The sequence below is a fragment of the Bison bison genome, unplaced genomic scaffold, assembly GCF_000754665.1.
Source record: "Bison bison bison isolate TAMUID 2011002044 unplaced genomic scaffold, Bison_UMD1.0 scf7180017864183, whole genome shotgun sequence".
NCBI classification, from domain to species: Eukaryota; Metazoa; Chordata; class Mammalia; order Artiodactyla; family Bovidae; genus Bison; species Bison bison.
This window is the reverse complement of record NW_011494755.1, coordinates 7,272,277-7,293,610: the sequence shown is the minus strand read 5'-3', so window position 1 is coordinate 7,293,610 and position 21,334 is coordinate 7,272,277.

The window sequence follows — 21,334 nt, the reverse complement described above, 5'->3', positions numbered from 1 at the left end:
AGCTCAGAATTGCTTTTTGCTTTTCATAGTCATAAGTCTCTTCAGTGTCCGAGAGATGGTGGTTTATGTTGTCTGAAAGGAGAGATAACATCTTAGGATAATACTTCATCCCAGCAGTGTAACTACGTGAGTGAGTTTCTTTTGGAAAAACTAATTTTATAAAAACTTTATGATGAGTTTATGGTAAACTCTCACCAGGAGTTTATAAACTTACGGTTATCTTTATGTTTTTAATAACTAAGAAGATAAAAGTGATAGGTACCTCCCAGATATATGCTAAATATATTCTTTTCCATATATTGCTAAGATGTTGGAGGAAAATAACAAGGGGTTTATTCAAATGAATGTCTCAGTGAGTATTTAAAATAGGATTCTAAACATTTAAATTTAGGTAGTTGTAAGACTGTTAGAAATCAAATGCCTCAAAACTCTTATTCACTAATTAACCATGTTTTGTTGCTGTTTGTTTTGTTTTTTTTTTTTCCAGTGAAAACATAATTTCCTGGATTCGAAACCTCAGCTAACATTATACAATTAGTGAGTCTTACTGGTTTTCTCATGTTCTTTCCCAGTTAACCATTGCATTATGCTCCATTGTTCATCATCTTTCTCATTTATTCCATGAGTCTCTCAACTTCTAAAACGGAATTTTGTGATATTGTTTCCAGCCTTTCTTCTTAAACCCAGAGTGTGACTTGTGCTAGATAAAAAACGTAGAAATGCTTTATCAGGTCCCTTCATTATTACAAGACCTTTGGAAACAAATGGCTTATTTTTTAACACAAAGTGAGCTGTACCTGATCCCAAACGCTTAGAAGGTTTGGGGTTGTTTCTTTGTGTTGGGATGGACTTGAACTTAGGCACCATCTGACAGAAGAAATGTGTGTAGCGAAGAGCCAAAGCAAGTCATCAGCCTTCCACAGCAGGGATCGGTTAGTCTCTCACATTCGTCTGTACTTTGTATAGTCTAGACAAAAATTCTCTGATTCTTTGATTGATAGTGCTCATATTCACAGATTACTTACTGTTAATCTGTTTAATGATATGGCAGGTAAAGATCATTTATAAATCTAAAGTAGAGATTGATAAACTATGGCCTGTTGGCCAAATCTACCTGTTTTTGTATGACCTGTGAGCTAAGAATGGGTTTTACATTTAAAAATCACTTGAAAGTGATAGAGGGAGGAAAGGGAATATTTTTTGAAACTTGAAAATTATATGAAATTCAAATTTCAGTGTCCATAAGTAAGATGCTACTGTGGTTCTTCTCACTGCATTACTGGTAACGTTAACTCAATTTCTTAAGATGATGTCTGCCATATTTCTCCACTTGCGGGGGGGGGGGAACACCTGTTTTTTCTTTTATAATAAGCATGTTGTAGGAAATATTCTGTTCATCAAATTTTAACATCTGATTTTACCATCTGTTGATATTTCTTGGATGAATGAATCATTCACTGATGGTTGCCAAATGAATTTCTAATTCTCTTTTTTAAAATGTATTAGTTAGCTCTCTACTTTGAAAAAAAGCTTTGTCCTCTCCCATTTATTTATTCATTTATTTATACTAATATGGGCTCATGAATTCTGATTTTATCCAGTTGGTGATAATGTTGCTGTTATTTTAAAATTAAACTTTAGAGATAATTTTAAGTCCATGTGCAGTTGTAAGAAATAGTATGACAAGATCCTTATACCCTTAATTCAGTTTCTCCCAGTGGTGATATCTTGTGAAACCAGAGTATGACATCAGCTAGGATACTGACATGGATACAGACAAGGTACAGAACAAGGATTGGCCCCCACAAGGCTCTCTCCTGTTACACCTTTATAAACACTATCTCCTTTACCCCATTCTGACTCCTAGCAACCACTAATCTGTTCTCATTGCAGTTACATTTTAACTTTTTTCGTATTGAAACTCCTAAAAACTTCTCTATATATGATAATAGTTTCAGAATGTGGGGCTTGATAACTTCCCTAGAAGTTGTTGTTGTTGCTATGTACTCTCCATATAGAGGGAGAGGGAGTTTTGTGATTGTAAAAGCTACACAAACCTAACAATATTTCAAGGAATACAGAAATAAGTAAAAAGTAAGACTCTCTCCTGCGGGATGGAAGCTAGACCGCAGATGCTGGCTGAGCACATCACCTGTCAAACAGACTGTCACAAAGCGATTTTATGTTTTCTTTCCTGAAACTCTCAGTGTCTTCCCACTGGCATCAGGGGCGAGGCTTCAGTCTTGCTGCCTGTTTTGCATCTTATCTCTTACCTTTAATCTGTCTTTCAGGAAAGGAATCTTACTTCACTTTGTATTCTCCACCTCACCTCACACAGTGCTAAATGGTACTACTTATTAATACTCGCTTGTTTAAATGAAAGAAAATGGGTGAGCCACAGGAAAAGGTATTCTTAACCAAGAAATGCTCCTTAGTTCCATAAGCCTGATAAAAGGTTTCCCTTCATGTGTAAGAATGTTGCAGTTAAAATTAAGTAGGAGCAATGAAAAAACAAGGACAAGGGCTGCAAATGATACAACATTTGTGCTTTCTGTGGCTTATTTAACTTATTTTGATATTTAATGTTATTATGTTTTGAATCTGTAGTGTTATCTACATTTATATAATTTGTATTTTGATCTTTGCAATGACATTGTTACACATGAGGAAATTGTGTCTCAGAGGAAAAATTGGGGGTCTGATATTTGTTGTCTAGAGAACTTTTTGAACCTAATTATTTATTTTTTATGTTGTAATTCCTAATTCCTCATATGTACTTATCTTGGCTCGCCAAACAAATGATGAGTTTCTTGATCAGTACAATGCATTGCATTTTAAAAAGTCCTTTAAAGAACCTAGTACAGTAAAAGTAATAGATAATATGAGGTCATGGGCAGCACCTGAATTGTTCTCTGTAGGGTTTACATTGTTGCAAGTATACCTGTATCCTGAGCTAGATTCTACATCCTTTGAGAATGAGATAGACTGGTACTTTCCACCTCCTTTAAGTGAATTCAAGTGACTAGAACAAAGCTGAAAATACGATGCCTTTACTAAATGCTTCTTGACTGAGAACTGTAAGAACATAATTAGGTGTTGTCATTGTTGTTACTATCACTTGTTCTTTAATTTATGCATCCAGAAGGACATTTTTGAGGCCCTCTGTGTACGAGGCCCATGAGATACTGCTGTAGAGGAGATACGCGAGATCTTTAATGAACCTTAAAATTCAGTAGGAGTGAGGGAGATAATGGGAGAAGTAAGTTAAAAGTAAAATTACAAATTGTATTAAATGCTATGAAGGAGAGTATTGCATGCCAAAGAAATTAAAGGAAGATAAAGGGATAAAGAAGGCAGAGAGAGGAACTACCTTTGAGAGTCTAAAAAAGCCTTCCTCTTGGGACGGGAATTGTCCCCTCAAAGCCCACTCCTTGAGCCTGAGTTGCACGAAGGAGTGGCTCTGCCAGGCTCTTCAACTTCTACCCACATAACCAGCGCCCATGAAAACACCCCATTAGAAAAATGGACATGAATCCAGCATAATAGGTAGGAATTCCAGGCAAAATGTGTAAGTGCTTGGCGAGACAATGCATGCATTTTGGAAAGAAGGACTATGAGAAAGAAGCTTGAAAGGCAGCAGGTGTGATGTCTGAGTGATTTGGAAAGTGATTTTATCCTGTGAAATAGGTGGACTGTATTAAAGGACTTACGTAAAGGGAGTGACAGAGTCTGGTTTGTGCGTCAAAATAAATTGAAGAGGAGGAAGCCTGGAGGCAAATGACAGGATCAGAGGTTGTCACATTAATGGAAGATGAAGGTGGCCGTGGAGGTGTAGAGAAGGAGGTGGCTGGAGAACAAGATGTCTGGGACCTGGTGACTGTGTAATGAAGTCATTCCTCGGGTTATGACCTTGGCCTCGGTGACACTAAGGAACATCGGATCATGAGCACGTTTACGGAAAGAAGACGGTACATTTTGAAATATCTGAGCCACCCAAGGAGAGCTGTGCAGTTGGGAAGCTTCAAGTGTGATACATGAAGCTCAGCATGCTTTCTCAGGACTGAAGATCCAGATCTTGGAGTCCGTACTCCTCTGCTGTCATCTTTCCCATTCCTCTTCAAGATAGGAAACACCAGAGCTGTTGACCTGTCTGAATAGAAAGAAAGAAAAGCAAGGAAATGGGGAGGAATAAAAGAGCAGAACTTAATAACTGAAAATATTATCCAGAGACTTGGAGATATTTCTTTCACAAAATAAAGTTAGCTAAATACAGCATTTTGGTGGTGGTTGGTTTTTGTTTTTTTTTTGACAGTACATTACAGAGATAGATCCAAAGTTGATAAATATGTATCTACCTAATTGTATAGTTGAGGTAGAGATGTTTAGAACTCATTAATGTCTTACCTTCTCCTTCCTGGGCTGTAGGAAAACTACAGTTCTGTTCAGCAGGTCCATATGACACATCATGGCCAGTAGCCTATAAGCAGATGTTGACCAGTGTCGTTTCTAGGTGGAGCAAGTAAAAAGCTCCTGTGCTACTCTCTAGGTCTTTTTTCCCCCTGAAAGCCAAGCACAGTGATGTGGACATAAAGAGAATGATGTCCTCATGAGTCTGGGACCTGGAATGACTCTGTAGTGCAAAATCCCTGCCAACTTATAATGAATGTATAGCATGATCAAGAAATAAACATTTACTCTGTGTATGGTAAGATTTTTGTGGTTCATTTGTCACTGCAACATAGCTTATAATAACTAATAAATAGTATTAAATTTTTATGAATGTTAGGTTTCTAATTGTTTAGCTTTTCTGCATCATAGGGAATGTACATTAAAACAATTTTTTTGTAGAGAATAGCAGAAAACATACCCCCCAAAATCATATCAGTTTATGGTCCCACATGTATGAGACTATTTCACCAATACTAGAGGCTGTCAGTGTCTTTACAAGTTTGGGTGGAAACTCCCCAAATACTTAGATGTAAAGAATTTCTGTATAACATATGCATAAAAGAAGAAATCTCATGGAAAATTTAAAAGTATCTTGAACTAAATAAAAATGAATATATAACCTATCAAAATTTGTGGGATGTAGTGAAAGCAGTGCTTAGAGGGAAATTTATAGCAGTGAATGTGTATATTAGGAAAGAAGTAAGATCTGAAATCAATCATCTGGGCATCCACTTTAGGGAAATAAAAAAGAAGGGCAAATTAAAATCAAAGTAAGTAGAAGAAAAGAAAAAATCACTATTTTAGTGTGCTAAGCCAAGAAAAAAGATATACAGGCGAAGGAGGAAGAAATACAACAGACTGTGTTTGCAGATAGTATGTGTACATAGAAAATCTGAACAAATCAACAAAAAACTGAAACTAATCAATTATAGAAAGGTAAGTGTTATGATTAATGTGCAGAAGTTAATCACCTTCTTACAGCAACGAACAAGTGGAATGTGAAGTTAAAAACAACACCATTTACATTAGTGCTAAAGAAAGTGAACTGCTGCTGCTGCTAAGTCGCTTTAGTCGTGTCCGACTCTGTGGGACCCCATAGACGGCAGCCCACCAGGCCCCCCCGTCCCTGGGATTCTCCAGGCAAGAACACTGGAGTGGGTTGCCATTTCCTTCTCCAATGCATGAAAGTGGAAAGTGAAAGTAAAGTCGCTCAGTCATGTCCGACTCTTCGCGACGCCATGGACTGCAGCCCACCAGGCTCCTCCATCCATGGGATTTCCTAGGCAAGAGTACTGGAGTGGGGTGCCATTGCCTTCTCCAAAATGAAATAATGGATTGGCCAAAAAGTTTATTCCATAATCTTATGGAAAAACTCACACGAACTTTTTGACCAACTCAATACTTAGATATAAATCTAACAAAACATGGACAAGATCTATATGAGAAAAACTAAAAATTCTGATTAAAAAATTAGAAAACTAAATAAATGGAAAGATATTCCAAGTTTGTGTATATTGTCAGGTGTCAGTTTTTTACAAATAGATTTATAGATTCAATGCAGTCTCAACCCAAATCCCAGAAAGATATTTTATAGATATTAACAGATTCTAAAGTTTTTATGGAGAGGAAAAAGACCCAGAATAACCAATGTAATAATTAAGAAGGACAAAATTGGAGAATTGACACTACCCAACTTTAAGATCAAGACAGTCCGGCTGACACTATCCAACTTTAAAATCAAGACAGTCTGATACTGGTGAATTATTGGACAAGTAGATCAATGGAACAGAATAGAGAGCCTGAAAGTCGACCTGCCCAAACATAGTTAACTGATCTTTGAGAAGGGAACAAAGATTTGTTCCATTACAATGAAACAAATGTAGGCTTTTAAATAAATGGTACTAGAACAACTGAATATCCCCATGTAAAAACATGAATCTAGACACAGAACTTATACTCTTCACAAAAATTTAAATGGATTAAAGACATAAATATAAAATGCAAAACGACAAATCTAGACGTTAACAAAGGTTAAAAAAAAAGCTTTAGAAGACCTCAAGTTTGGCAAGGACTTTTTAGATACAACACTAAAGGCATGATCCATGAAAGAAATAATTGATAAACTAAATTAAAATTAGAAGTATCTGCTCTGTGAAAGATGCTGTCAAGAGAATGAGAAGACAAGCTGCAGACTAAGAGAAAATACCGGCAAAAGATGATGGTAAGCACTCTCCCAAAATATACAAAGAACTCTTAACATTAAACAATAATAATTTTAAAAGTACAATTTTTTAAAAATTGGTAAAAAATCTGAACTGGTGATTCACTAAAGAAAATATATAGATGGCAAACAAACATACAAAAAGATGCTCAACATCATATGTTATTAAGGAAAATCCAAATAAAAGAACAAGATATCGCTATAAACCTATTCAATCAGTCAGTCAGTTCAGTTGCTCAGTCATGCCCAACTCTTTGCGACACCATGGACTGCAGCATGCCAGGCCTCCCTGTCTGTCACCAACTCAAACTCATGTCTATTGAGTCAGTGATGATATCCATAAACCTGTTAGAATGAGTGAAGTTGCTCAGTCGTGTCCGACTCTTTGTGACCCCATGGACTGTAGCCTACCAGGCTTCTCCATCCATGGGATTCTCCAGGCAAGAGTACTGGAGTGGGTTGCCATTTCCTTCTCCCCTATTAGAATAGCAAAAATTTAAAAGAATGATAACATCAAATGCTGGCAAGGATATGGAGCAATAGGAACTCTCATTCATTGCTGGTGGGGATGCAAAATGGTTCAGCTACTTTATAAGACAATTTGGTGTTTCTTACAAAACTAAACACATTCTTAGCATCCAGCAATTGAGATCCTTGGTACTTACCCAAAGGCTGAAAATTTGTGTCCACAGACAAACCTACACATGTTTATAGCCAGGGCAACACTTTGATTTTTTAGAAGTCCTGTTTGGATGGTTCTTGGAGGCACATAGTTAAGGGTTTCTGAAATATGAAGAAAATACTATCTGGTCATAAACTTAGCTTCATCTTTAGACCATGTTTTCCTGACAGTGTCCTTAATTTGTTCTTTGCCCAAAGTCATTTTTACTTAGCACTCTTTACTATTTTTAGAAATTGATAGTTTTCAAACCAAACAATTCCTGGGTTCTTTGTATTTAACAATCCTTTCTTTAGCTCATCTCTCTCCTGTTGTATTTTACTATAAATGCCTGTAAAAACACAGGCAAAATCTGCAGTACTGTACCTGGAGATCTCCTTAGTTAAACTACCCAGCCTATAGGCACATTTTAAAAATTCTTCCACGTTCCTGTAGGTGTTAGTGTTACTAAATGTTCTGCCACTATTTAAAAAGGATTCCCCTCCTAATTTCCAGTACTGTTTTTCTCACTTTCTTATGTCTTCACCACCAGCAGCCTTGAAGATCACATTTATGACATTAACTGGAAATTTCACATTGTCTTTTTGTGTGTGTATGTGTGTTACTAGAGTATATTATTTGAATCATTTCTTCTGTTGGGGTCCCCAAACCCCAAAGTTCAGTCCTGTGCCTACTCTCACAGAGCTTACAGTAAGCTTACTGGTAAAAGTAATTATTATGAATGAGATGAATTTTATAGGGGAAGGGGACTTAACCTTATCTGAAAAGGGGAAGGGGCAGCAAACAAGGCTCCTCTGAGAAAGTAACTTTCAAATTTACAGCTGAAGACTGTGTAGAAGTTATCTAGATGAAAAGGGGGCATGGAAATGTTGACTGTAGGTCATGTGTAAAAATTTTAAAGCATGCTCTTGAGTACATGAAAGAATGCATACATGGAGCATGAAAAAAAGGGCTAAAATCAGGATGGCGATTAGAAACTGTATTAGGTAGAACCCTATCATTCATCCTGGGGAATTTTTCCTTTATTCTAAGAGCAATGAGCTACTCAGTGGTTTCTAGGCAAGGCAGGAAATCAGGAGCTGATTGGGTGATAGTTTAGATGGGGGCATGAGTGAATGCAAGGAGACCAGTAGGATGCTACTAACGAATCTGAAGTGAAAAATGATGTTTGCTTAGATGAGGGTGTTGGTGTAAATGAAAAGAAGTGGGCTATTTTAGATACATGTAAAAAATAAAAGCAACCAAGATTTAGTATTTTGATGGGATGTGTATTATAAGGGAAAATGAAATAAAGTTCTCTTCTCTCTGGATTAAGCACCAAGATTTTGATGGGATGTGTATTATAAGGGAAAATGAAATAAAGTTCTCTTCTCTCTGGATTAAGCACCAAGATTTTGATGGGATGTGTATTATAAGGGAAAATGAAATAAAGTTCTCTTCTCTCTGGATTAAGCACCAAGATTTTGATGGGATGTGTATTATAAGGGAAAATGAAATAAAGTTCTCTTCTCTCTGGATTAAGCACCAAGATTTTGATGGGATGTGTATTATAAGGGAAAATGAAATAAAGTTCTCTTCTCTCTGGATTAAGCACCAAGATTTTGATGGGATGTGTATTATAAGGGAAAATGAAATAAAGTTCTCTTCTCTCTGGATTAAGCACCAAGATTTTGATGGGATGTGTATTATAAGGGAAAATGAAATAAAGTTCTCTTCTCTCTGGATTAAGCACCAAGATTTTGATGGGATGTGTATTATAAGGGAAAATGAAATAAAGTTCTCTTCTCTCTGGATTAAGCATAATGAAAGTGAAGCTGCTCAGTCGTGTCCAACTCTTTGTGACCCTATGGGCTAGCCCACCAGGCTTCTCTGTCCATGTGAATTCTCCAGGCAAGAATACTGGAGTGTGTTGCCATTTCCTTCTCTAGGGTATCTTCCTGACCCAGGGATGGAACCCGGGTCTCCCACATTGCAGGCAGACTCTTTACCCTCTGAGCCACCAGGGAAGCATGATAGTGGTGCCATTTACTAAGAGGAGAATTTAGATAAGGAACATATTTGGGGTGAAGGCAGGGAGAAGAATTTGACTTCACTTATAGATGTGTTTGGTGGTTGCTACCTCTGATACACCTAGAGGGAGATCTGTTTACACCTGAACATAGGGCTGAGTGTGTGTTAATATGTTTTCTTATTAAAACATACTGCTTAAAAAACAAATACCACTTTTGTATTTGTTATAGTCCCTTCTCGGCTATAGCCACCTTGGGCTTCCCAGGTGGCTCAGTGGTAATGAATCCTGCCAAGCAGGAGACCCAGGTTTGATCCCTGGGTCAGGTAGATCCCCTGGAGAAGAAAATGACGACCCACTCGAGTATTGCCTGGGAAATCCCAGGACAGAGGAGCCTGCCCTGGGGTGGCAAAGAGTGAGACACAGCTTAGTGACTGAAACCGCCAGTGCATATTTCCTTCTCACTATGAATGCATTGATATTCCTTCTGTTTCCTCTACTCTTTTATTAGCTTTGGTGGAGGATGTCAAATGTATTAGTATTTTCCAAGCGATAACTTTTGGGTTTTATTATTCTTCCTACTGTCTTCTTATATATGAATTTAGTAATTCTTGATCCTATCTTTGTTAATTCTTTTCTTCTCATATCCTTGCCTTATTTGAGGACACATGAGTTGAATGCTTCATTCATGTAAACATTTGTACATTTTGAAGATGCAAATTTACCATGAACCCTGAATTCAGATTTGGAGCGATCTATTAGATTTTGTTTAAAGTTAATTTACTGTGTAAAATTTAAATGACCATTTCAAAGAGAATAATAGAGAAAAGAATGATGTATTCAGAATAATTATATCCATATATGCAGATAAATTAGCATATTTTAGTTTTGGAACTATCAAAAATAATAATCATTAAGAAGTATACTAATTGTCCACAGCATTCATTTATACAAGTATATTGGAGCGGAAATGGCCTGACTAGTGAGGCACTGGCCCCACCCAGGCCATTAAACAGGAAGAGTTCCAGGACGTCCCGTTATGCTGAAGCCAAACCTAACTAAAGCCCAATGCCACTGTCGCTCTTGAAGATATTTTCTCTCCTTAATGTCTAGAGCACAGGTCCATAGAGGCAGAAGAATGGTGCAGTATAGCAGCTCTCAGTTTTATCAGAGCCAGTGCCTACCTTTATTAACAATTTTTAGTTTAAAAAATTATTACTGTCTTGAAATGAGATTCTTAGTAATGCAATCTACCTAGTCATATTTCTTTTTTAAAAAAATCAATATTCTTAATTCTCTAGCAGTAATATAATGGAAAACATATGAAAGGAAGCTAATTTACAATAAAATAATTCTTCAATATGTAAATGCTCCGAAAAGTGCTATAGTAGAGGACATAAAAAAGGTAGTCAGATGTTTGCATATTCGGATGTTGAGTAAGTCCAGATTTAAGAGAAACAAGACAGTACTCAACCAGATACTGTAAATCCCAACACTGAAGTCCAACAAATGTAATTACTTTCAATGCAGTATCAGGTTATTTAAAGGTCAATGAAATGATTAAAACAAGCTGCAGGGAACCTTCTGAGATTTCCTGGGTTTGCCGCACGGGTCAAAGCTGTTGCATCCCTAGTGTCCTTTGGAGCCTCCTGGTGGCAATTGCCCTGCTCCAGCTTAATACTGATGGGAAGAATTCCAGATCCTACTCTTTCAATTTTCCTTTTTTACTGGGTTGTAACATCTTACTGATTCCCTCATGAATTAATGAGCTAAATGAAATATTTGCTGTGTGTTCATTTTATTTTTAGATGAGAGTCATGCTTTTTTATCTCCTAAAAAACTAATCACTTGGCGCTATCATCCCCCCAAAAGTCATGTTATATTCCACAAATTGCTGAGTGACCTGATGGATGGGAAAAGACTGAGGATCGGGGATGGAGGAGATAGAATGCACAGGAATTCATGGCCTGAGTACCTGTCAGAACCACAGACAGCGGCAGGGCACACTGCAAACGCACAAAAGCAAGGCATGACTGGCTGCTTGTATCTGGTGTCAATCCTTAGACACCAGGTGGGATAAGCCTGGAATCATTGCAAGTCTCAGAGACAGACACACCTCCTATTTCCAATGCCAGGAATTCCATGAGTTTCCTCTTAGGTGAGAAGTTTCCAAGAAAAAAATACAGAAAATGGAGCAAGAAGTTTTCCAAAGCAAATGGAGTTAAGCTTCAATAAACTAAACTTTAAAATAATTTTCTAAGTTACTCCGCATGAGTGAGTGATTTTTTTTCTACCACTGAATGGAAATAGAACCTCAGAAGATCAAATTCAGTTATCAAGAAAGTTACATTTTTGCACCTCCAATATGTAAAAGGCATTTTTGTAAGGCAAACATTGGATTATGGCATGCATATTATAACCTGTTTTTCTCCCTTATTTTGGACTGCTTTCATGCATATGGATATACACGTATCTCAACTTTTAAACTGCTGCATCATATCCACTGAGTGCATGAACTGTAATTAAAATAATGCTTGGTGAACATTTAACTGGAATAAAAATGCTGGAATAAAACACTCCAGAATCCTTAAAAAATGCTGGAATCCGTATGGATCTTTGCACACTTTTCTACTTCCATAAGATAAATTTCTGGAAGTGAAATTGCTGATACAACGATTGAATATGGGCATTCGATTTTTGATTCCACTTAACTGGATGTCCATGAAGATGTCCAGTTAGAGAGCCTATTTCCCCCATGCATTCATAAATATTGGTCCTTAGGCATCTTTTGATTCTTAGCAAAATTGTAGGTGTTTAACCATTTCTAACTTTAATTTTTGTTTCTTCATTTACTGATGAGATTGATGGTTTTTCCCTAAGTTTCTTATTTTTCTTTGCATACTTTTTTTCAGTTGCTGGTCATTTTAATTTGGAAGTTGTTACACTAACCTTTTGTCTTTTTGTCTTTTACATATCAAAGCTAAATTTTCCTAGCTTTGAATGTAATGCCTTTGGCTATATTCATTTCCCTTAAACAATTCTGTAGTATTTTCATTTATAGTTTCTGAATTTTGTGACACGATTAGAGATATTTTGTCCTCCATCATTTTATAAATACATCTGAACACCTTTTGTTCCATGTACTTTGTGCTTCTACTATTTTTAGAGTAAAATACTCGACCTTACTGCAGTTTTTAAGTGTATGGTAGGAGGTGAAGATGTACCTTTATTTTTTTCAAAAATAAAGTCAACTTTTGTAACATCAATGGTGCAATTGTTCATATATGTACAAATAAATATATTTATTTATAAATATACATGCACATGGAGAAAGAGAAAGGATGAGAAAGAAAAAGTCTGTTGCTCTCAACTCTTTTAAATAATTTATATATAATAATATTTGTTTTAATTATTACAATGTTAAATGTTTTAATATAAGATGCTCATACTATTCCTGTGTCAATATTTTCCCAATGTTCTTGAACATTTTTTCTATATACAACTTAGAATTAACGTGTCTAATCCCAAAGTACCTTGAAAAGTATGTGAGATCTTTGCTAGATAGAGATCTATGTTTTCTTTCTAATTAAATTTGTGACTGGTGTATTTAATTTAATATAAACTATCCTCTTTCACTTTAGGTATCACATTCAGATGGTTTGCTCTTGTGTCTGTTGTTATTGTGATTTTGGCCAAATTAAATGTGTATGGCACAGACATTGTTGGATCATTTTTTTATATCAACTTGATAGCACAGAGATTTTTGTTTGTTTTTGAATTTAGACTTCTCCAAATGTTAATATTTCTGGGCCTGCTGTTTCTTAATTCGTTTGCTAGCTCTGCATTATTTTGTTTTGGGTATGCAGTTTATAGGAGCTTTCCAGGTGGCTCAGTGGTGAAAGAATCCACCTGTCAATGCAGGAGACACGGGTTTGATCCCTGGGTCAGAAAGATCCTCTAGAGGAGGAAATGACAAGCCACTCCAGTATTCTTGCCTGGAAAACCCCATGGACAGAGGAGCCTGGCAGGTTACAGTCCATGGGGTTGCAAAGAGTCGGACGCGACTGATCGTGCATGGACATACAGTTTAAAAACAGTAAAAACTTTAGTTTTGCTTTGCTATTCATTCCATGAGGTTTTGTATAATAGAGTTATTTAGTTGATTCTTTTTATTTTTTTTCTACTATGCTTTTATATATCCTTATTTTTCTTTGTTCTAATTTTCCATCTTGAAATTATAATGCTTTTCTAATCTCTTTGAATATTTTTAAGACCTATTAACTTTTATTAATAAAAAAAAAGTTTCTCTTTTCCAAGTTCAGAAGTTTATTAGTTTTACTTCCTTCCTACTCTTTTCTCTGAAATTCTCGATCTATTAAAAATCAGCCTATTTATTTTCAGATCTTTTTCATAATGCAGTTTTTCTTTGAAGGATCTTTGCTAACATATGCCAACAAGTCCTTTGAAAGTGGTATTTGCTAATTACATAGCTCATTGGCTTTTTTATTTTTATTTATTTTTTTCCTGGGCAAATGTTATTTATTTATTTATTTTTAGTATAAATTTATTTATTTTAATTGGAGGCTAATTACTTTAAAATATTGTATTGGTTTTGCCATACATCAACATGAATCCACCATGGGTGTACATGTGTTCCCCATCCTGAACCCCCCTCCCACCTCCCTCCCCATCCCATCCCTCAGGGTCATCCCAGTGCACCAGCCCTGAGCATTCTGTATCATGCATCGAGCCTGGACTGGTGATTCGTTTCACATATGATAATATACATGTTTGAATGCCATTCTCCCAAATCATCCAACCCTCGCCCTCTCCCACAGAGTCCAAAAGACTGCTCTATACATCTGTGTCTCTTTTGCTGTCTCGCATACAGGGTTATCGTTACCATCTTTCTAAATTCTATATATATGTGTTATTATACTGTCTTGGTGCTTTTTTATACTATGTCTTCCTCTTGTTTTACTTATTTGTGCTGAATCATTTTTCTTTGGATTTCCATGAATGATATTTTTCTTCCTGGAGGCGTACTTTACGTGTGAAACCACGTTTCATTTTTCCTCTCACATCAACATTTTTTTGGCCAAGTTTACAATTCTTGAGCAATAATCTTTTTTTGTAATAAATTTTTAAACACTGCTCAGTTATCTCTAGCATAGAGTGTTGTAGGAGTGATAAATGATGCCAATCTGTAACATTATTATTAAGTGTAGGATATAATCTTTATTTTAGAATTGGGAAGTCAGGAGCCTTTATCTTAGTATCTTTTTTCTAAATGTCTTTTGTAGGCTTGAGAAGAAATCATATTTTCTAATAGTTGAATGCAAGATTTCATGTTTTCTTTAGGTCTACTATATTCATTATATTTTAATATATTTGATATTTTGCTGTTTCCTGCTTTTTCTGTCCATAATTGAGAAAGATGTATGTAGGTGTACTTTGATTGTGTGTTTTTCCTGCAGCTGGGGGTGGGGTCTGTCCATTTCTACTTTATGTATTTTGAGGCTATTTTATTAGAGTATTCATATTGAAAAAGATCTTCCTAGTGAATTAAATCTATCAGTATGTAGCAATTTCCCCCCAGTAGCTCAGCAATAAAGAATCCACCTGCAATACAGGAGACCCAGGAGACATGGGTTCAATTTCTGGGTTGGAAAGATGCCCTGGAGGAGGAAATGGCAACCCACTCCAGAATTCTTGCCAGAAAAAATCCCATGGATGGAGGAACCTGGTGGGCTACAGTCCATAGGATTGCAAAGAGTCAGGCATGACAGAGCATGCGCGCAATAATGCTTTTTAACGTGTGTTTTTACATTTGATATTGAATGCTTCTTTACCATTTCTTCTCAGGATTCAGTGAGTCTTTCTAATGTAAACCTCAGTTAGCTCAGATAAAATTTCTTCTACTGTTTCCTTCATGCACTCTGTAGTTTCCTTACAGACCTAATTATACACATGTTGGGCCATCGTCATCTATTATTCATATTACTGAGCATTTCTCTTAGGTTTCACATAATGTCTTTTAGTTGCTCTAAATTCTGTAATAATTCTACTAGAATGAAGGCTCTATGGGAGCAGGGCTTTGTTTGCTTCTTATATCCCCAGTGTCTGGATATAAACCAGAAGAGAGAGCAGAGAAAATGCTTAAATAATATCTACTGAATGAATTGTTGGTGTGCTTATTCTAATTTGTTTTCAGCAGTCTAATGTTAACTCTGATATTTCTGGCCTCTATTACCTATTTTTAAATTTGATCAATCATCTTTTTTTTTTTCCCCAACAAGAACTCCTTCTTGTTCTCTGATTACTCCTTTTCCCATAGAACCCTACATTAATTCTATGCATCCATATAATCTATTAATTTGCACTGAAAATACACTTTATGTGTTTTTTTTAAGTTTTTTTCCTTTTCTTTTTTTGTTAACCATTTCTCCAGGAGAAGTTGCTTAAACACTAAGCTAGTGACCCAGTTTATTGCAAGGTACTTTGATGAATATCTTTATCAGTGAAGGGTAAGCTTGATCTGACCTGTGCTCTTTCAAGGATTGTACATGTCATTTTGTGTGTGTGTCCCAAGTGTGGCTCAGTCTGATTGGCTACTGACTGAAAGAGTCTGAGAACAAGCTTTTCTCTGGGTATGGTTAATGGATGGAGATTCTAGAATTCATGCAGTGTCAATTTCCAATCAGAATTATTGAACTTCACCATTCCTCCAAGTCTTGCTACTACAATAAAGTTGAGGAAAAGGAGACAACATTTAAAGCTTTGAGGGCATAGTGTTCTTTAATGAAGAGAACTTCATGCTGGGATAGAATGTTAGACATGCCGCCACTCTTTAAAGACAGAGGACTTGAAAGAGAGGTGCCTGGGCCTTTCGCCGCAGTGGCCTCTCCTGCTGCGGAGCACAGGCACCAGAGCATGGGCTCGGTAGTTGCTGTCATGGCTTGGTTTCCTTGCTGCATGTGGGATCTTCCTGCACTGGCAGGTGGATTCCTACCCCACTGGACCACCAGAAAATCCCAGGAGCCAAGCTCTGACTCCAACTCTATCCACCAGAGGTGGGGTGGAGACTCATTCCTTCGTGTAGACTGAGGAGAAGAGGACATCTAGTGGTAGTCTGTAACTAGGAGGACCGTTGCTGAAAGCGTTAGTTGCTCAGTCCTATGGACTCTTCGTAACACCGTGGACTGTATTCACCAGGTTCCTCTGTCCATGGGATATCCCAGGCAAGAATACTGGAGTGTATAGCTATTTTCTTTGCCAGGGAATCTTCCTGACCCAGGTATCGAACCCAGGTTTCCTGCATTGGTAGGTGGATTCTTCATCATCTGAACACCAGGGAAGCCCCTAGGACGACTGTTACTTTGGTGCCAAATATCAGAGAGCTCCTGGAATGACATTCCATTAAATACCGAGCCAACTGTGTTTGCTTCTCAGAAATTTGCCCATCCACCAGCATCAAGTTGAGTTGAGTGGAGGGAGCTGTGGTGGTCCACCTGGAAGCCTCCAGAAGCACATGGCAAGGCTGAATCCCAATCCCCAATAGAAGAGAGGGAAAGCTAGGTTGTAAATAAGAAGAACTTCTGGGATGCCCACTTAATATAAGAATTTTCTTGTGTATGTATATATGTGAGTGTTGAGGGGGGTGTAATTTTGACAAGGAGGAAGAGAGACATAGTAAAAAATTATTGGTCTATGTAAATCATTTCCAAATCCCATCTTACCCAAGAGAAAGCTCTTGTCTCACTTGGTTATTCCTGATCTTCTCTCTGAGAAGCATTTTTCTCTGTATTACGAGCTTCTGGAAAGAGTGAAAGGGCAAAGAAAACTCTTAGGGTTGAAGATGAAAAGGGGAGAAGAACTCAGGGGAAAAGATATGAAGTTAATCTCCATAGGAAAAGAAAAGATACACATGTTGATTTGGGTACAGCTGTTTGCTTTTCCTCTGTTTTGAGTTGCATGTTTAAGATGGAAACTTTTTAATTATTGTTTTTGGCTGTTTCAAGTGTGTTTCCTTGAAGATGACATTGTATCCAGGAGCCAAATCCATTTGGGTCCAAGATTCACATTAGTTTCAGCTTCTGTCCTTGCTGCCATATTCCCACTGCTGCTTATTCTTAACCTGAGTTCAGAACTCTGTCTCTTTCCAGAAATGGTTCTCTAAATCTCAGCACACGGACCTCTGACTCTGACCTCTTTGTCTCTATCTTAAGAAAAGCCTGACCCTTGACTCCCCAGCTCTCACTTTGGCCCATCTCCAAACTCTTCCTGCCAAATCCAGTCCTGATCCTCTCTTCTCCATTCTACTCACAGTGTTTTTCTTCAGACTGTTCTGTAGGCTCTGGAGGGTGAGAGGCATGTTCCTGTCCCATTGTTTTATGATTTTACTCTATTTCCTTTCATTAGTCCCCAAAGAGAATCTTTTCTTAAAAAGCACTCTTTCTAGCAAAGTTCTTTTCTAAATAGCTATTTTGTTATTCCTACAGCAATCTCATACTAATTCCTTTGTTATTATAAGATGGTTGTTCTGTAAATAGATTACTTCTAATCTGTTATTTGGAACAGATTTCTTTTTTTTTTTTTAATTGTTTGAATTTTATTACATATTACTTCTTTTTTTTTTATTTTATTTTATTTTTAAACTTTACAATATTGTATTAGTTTTGCCAAATATCGAAATGAATCCGCCACAGGTATACATGTGTTCCCCATCCTGAACCCTCCTCCCTCCTCCCTCCCCATACCATCCCTCTGGGTCGTCCCAGTGCTCTAGCCCCAAGCATCCAGTATCGTGCATCGAACCTGGACTGGCATCTCGTTTCATACATGATATTTTACATGTTTCAATGTCATTCTCCCAAATCTTCCCACCCTCTCCCTCTCCCACAGAGTCCATAAGACTGTTCTGTACATCAGTGTCTCTTTTGCTGTCTCGTACACAGGGTTATTGTTACCATCTTTCTAAATTCCATATAGATGCGTTAGAATACTGTATTGGTGTTTTTCTTTCTGGCTTACACATTTCTATTAGCACAAAGATTGTATTGATTACATAGCATTATGCCAATTTTGTGATATCCCATAAAAGGAATTGACTTTGGAAGAGAAAGATATCTTTGCTTTCTTCCTCTCCCCATGCCATCTACATTCTGTCTTATAGACAAGTGATGCTGGGGATTGATGCTGGGGATATTTGCATCAATATTGAGTATTCTTTTTCGATAGCTTCAATTTAATACCAGTGGGGAGCTATTCACAGGTATTCGGAAAAAAATTCACTTCTCTCCTGGCAAACAAAACCTCAGAGGCAAAGCCAAACAGAGCAGGTGAGTTCAATTTAAATAAAAAAGCTAATGGACCATTTTAACGTCAAGCCTGTGAAGGGTTACATGGGATTGGGACCAGCTGCTTTCCCTCATGCTTGTTAAAAAGCAGGAATGGGAGCAGATAGTACAGGGTCTACCAAACAGGAAGGCTTGGCTTTGGAGAAGCAATCTGAAAATTCATCCTCTGCAAATAGAATGAGAAGGAAGTTTCCAGACTCTGTGTATAAGCACTCAGAGTACTTTTGCTGATGAGCTATTTCAAGACCTTCGGCTGAACACTCAGGTATGTCCCATGTTTAATCAAAACAAAAAAAACAGTCCTCAATCTGTAACTGGCATGTAATAGAATTAAACAGTCATCTTCTCAATTGCAATGTGTTGGAAGAATGGTAGTCTGTGTGGAGTCCAGAAATTGAAAGCCAGAGAGTGAGTCATGTATCTCCAACCCAGTTTGGAGATGGGACCACGTCGACTGAAATGAGAGAAGTGGAGTCCGTGATAGGAGTATCTCTATGGGGAGACTTCACGCTTCTTTGTTCTGGTTCAGTGCTCACTGAGAAACTTTTTAAACTTTCAGCATTTACTTGTAGATGCTGCTTTATGTGAGTTACGTTTTTACACGGACTGTTTTGAAAATAGAAATTTTGAAACTGACTCTTCGCTTCACTTGTCTAACAGCTATTTTGGGCATGTATTTTTTTTTTCCAGTTTGTTTTCTAGGAATATGTGTGAGCCATTTTGTTTTCTGTTTTTTTTTTTCCCACTGGATGTTCTAGCAGAAGCGTGTCCCATACAGCCAAAACATTTTCCTAACTACCGCTTTAAATATTACTGCACAAATATCACAAAAGAACTCCGGCAAATACACAATTTTTGCACCAGCACATGAAAAGTTCCACAGTAGAGGTTGTCCATCTCAGCGTGAGTCTCCCTGTGCCTGGGGCTAGCTCCCTGAAGCAATGCAGCAATGATGCTTTATGACTCTAAGAATTGGGTACCAAGGTGCCTGATGCCAAACTCATTCTGGGGGTCCTCTGCCTGTGTATTCATCCGGGTTTGGTGATGAGTTTGGACCATGACTGATCTTTTTGATTTAGCATCTCCACAAAACAGTGCTTTGGAGATTTCTGCTCTGACTGACAAATCTCCAAGCTACCATCACCCTTGCAAGGTACAGACTTTTTGGAATACTGAGAGCTCATTGGAGTCTAATGCCCAGCCCCTGACCTTGTGGCAAGGACAAGCTCAGATAAGAGAACTGGGAAAATAAAAGTATTTTTGCTTGTGAAGTTTTTTGAGTTACTCCACACTTCAAAAGAGCTGGGATCCCTAAATAACCAAGGTTAAATTAGCTTTTTAATGGAAGGAAAATATGTTTATTCACTTGATTATTGTCTATAAATAAAGGTTTGCATATACATGTAGGCATCAGTCTTGTAAAAGTCAAGGGTAAAATTGTTTTGAATAGAGAGTTAATAAACTAGAGAGTTCAAGTCTTCCTGTATTTGTTCAAGTTCACCCTTCCTAGCAATGCTAGGCAGGGTGTTCTTGTTTTTAAAAAATTATTTTATGTATTTTTGGTTGCGCTGGGTCCTCGTTGCTGTGCGGGCTTTCTCTAGTTGTGCGGAGTGGGGACTACTCTCTAGTTATGGCTCAGTGGTTGTGGCATACTGGCTTAGTTGCCCCAAGGCATGTGGGGTCTTCCTGGATCAAGGATTGAACCTACGTCTCCTACACTGGCAGGCAGATTCTTCATCACCAAGCCACCAGTAAAGGCCCTGTTCTTGGCCTTCAAAAAGAAAACAACTTAGAATGCAGAGAGGAGTTTTTTCCCCTCTGGCTGGAGTCTGTGATACGCTTAGTGGTAATACTGGCAGCTGGGCCATTTTGCTTTCTTATTTGTCTTGGAGAAAAACGGGCCAAGAGTGTGCAAGGATGCTCTGAGAGGACAAAGAAGAGACAAACCGCACTGGTTTATTAATCTATTGCTATAACGCTGCCTAACAAGTGCCCACAAAATCTCACTTCCATTTAACAGTGAGAACTTATCTCGCAGGTCTGTGGGTCCTCTGAGGGTTAGCTGATCAAAGCTGGGCTTGGATCAGCTCACTGCAGAAGTCTGACTCCATGAGTTTCTCCTGCTGCTATGGAAACAGGGTCAGACATGTTCTTCTCGTACTGATGTCAGAAGTTTTTTTAAACGGACAAGGAACTGTCCCGTTATCAGCTCTGCTTCTATGTTATTGGCTGAAGGAAGGCACAAAGCTGCCCTCAGAATTAAAGTCCTTTGTTCATGCTGAAGCCATGGCAAAAATGTCAATGCACTAAATGGTGAAGAACTTTGAGCAGGAATGTAACCTGTCACACTGAGGCTAAGGGAAGACTTTTTGCTAAAGGGATGAATGAACTGTTCTAGGAAGATGAGAGAAGAGTAAGCGTAGGGTTTTGGAATGAGATTGCAACAGAAGGAAAAGAGAGTTGGTGGACAAGTGTGCATGGAACAGCATGATGTGTTTGGGAAAATAGAGGTAATTCCTGGAGGGGCAAAGAAATGTGGGTAGGTGACTACAGATGAAGTTCTAGAGATAGGATGAGGGCAGACCATGCAGGACCTGGTGTACAAAATAAGGGAGCTG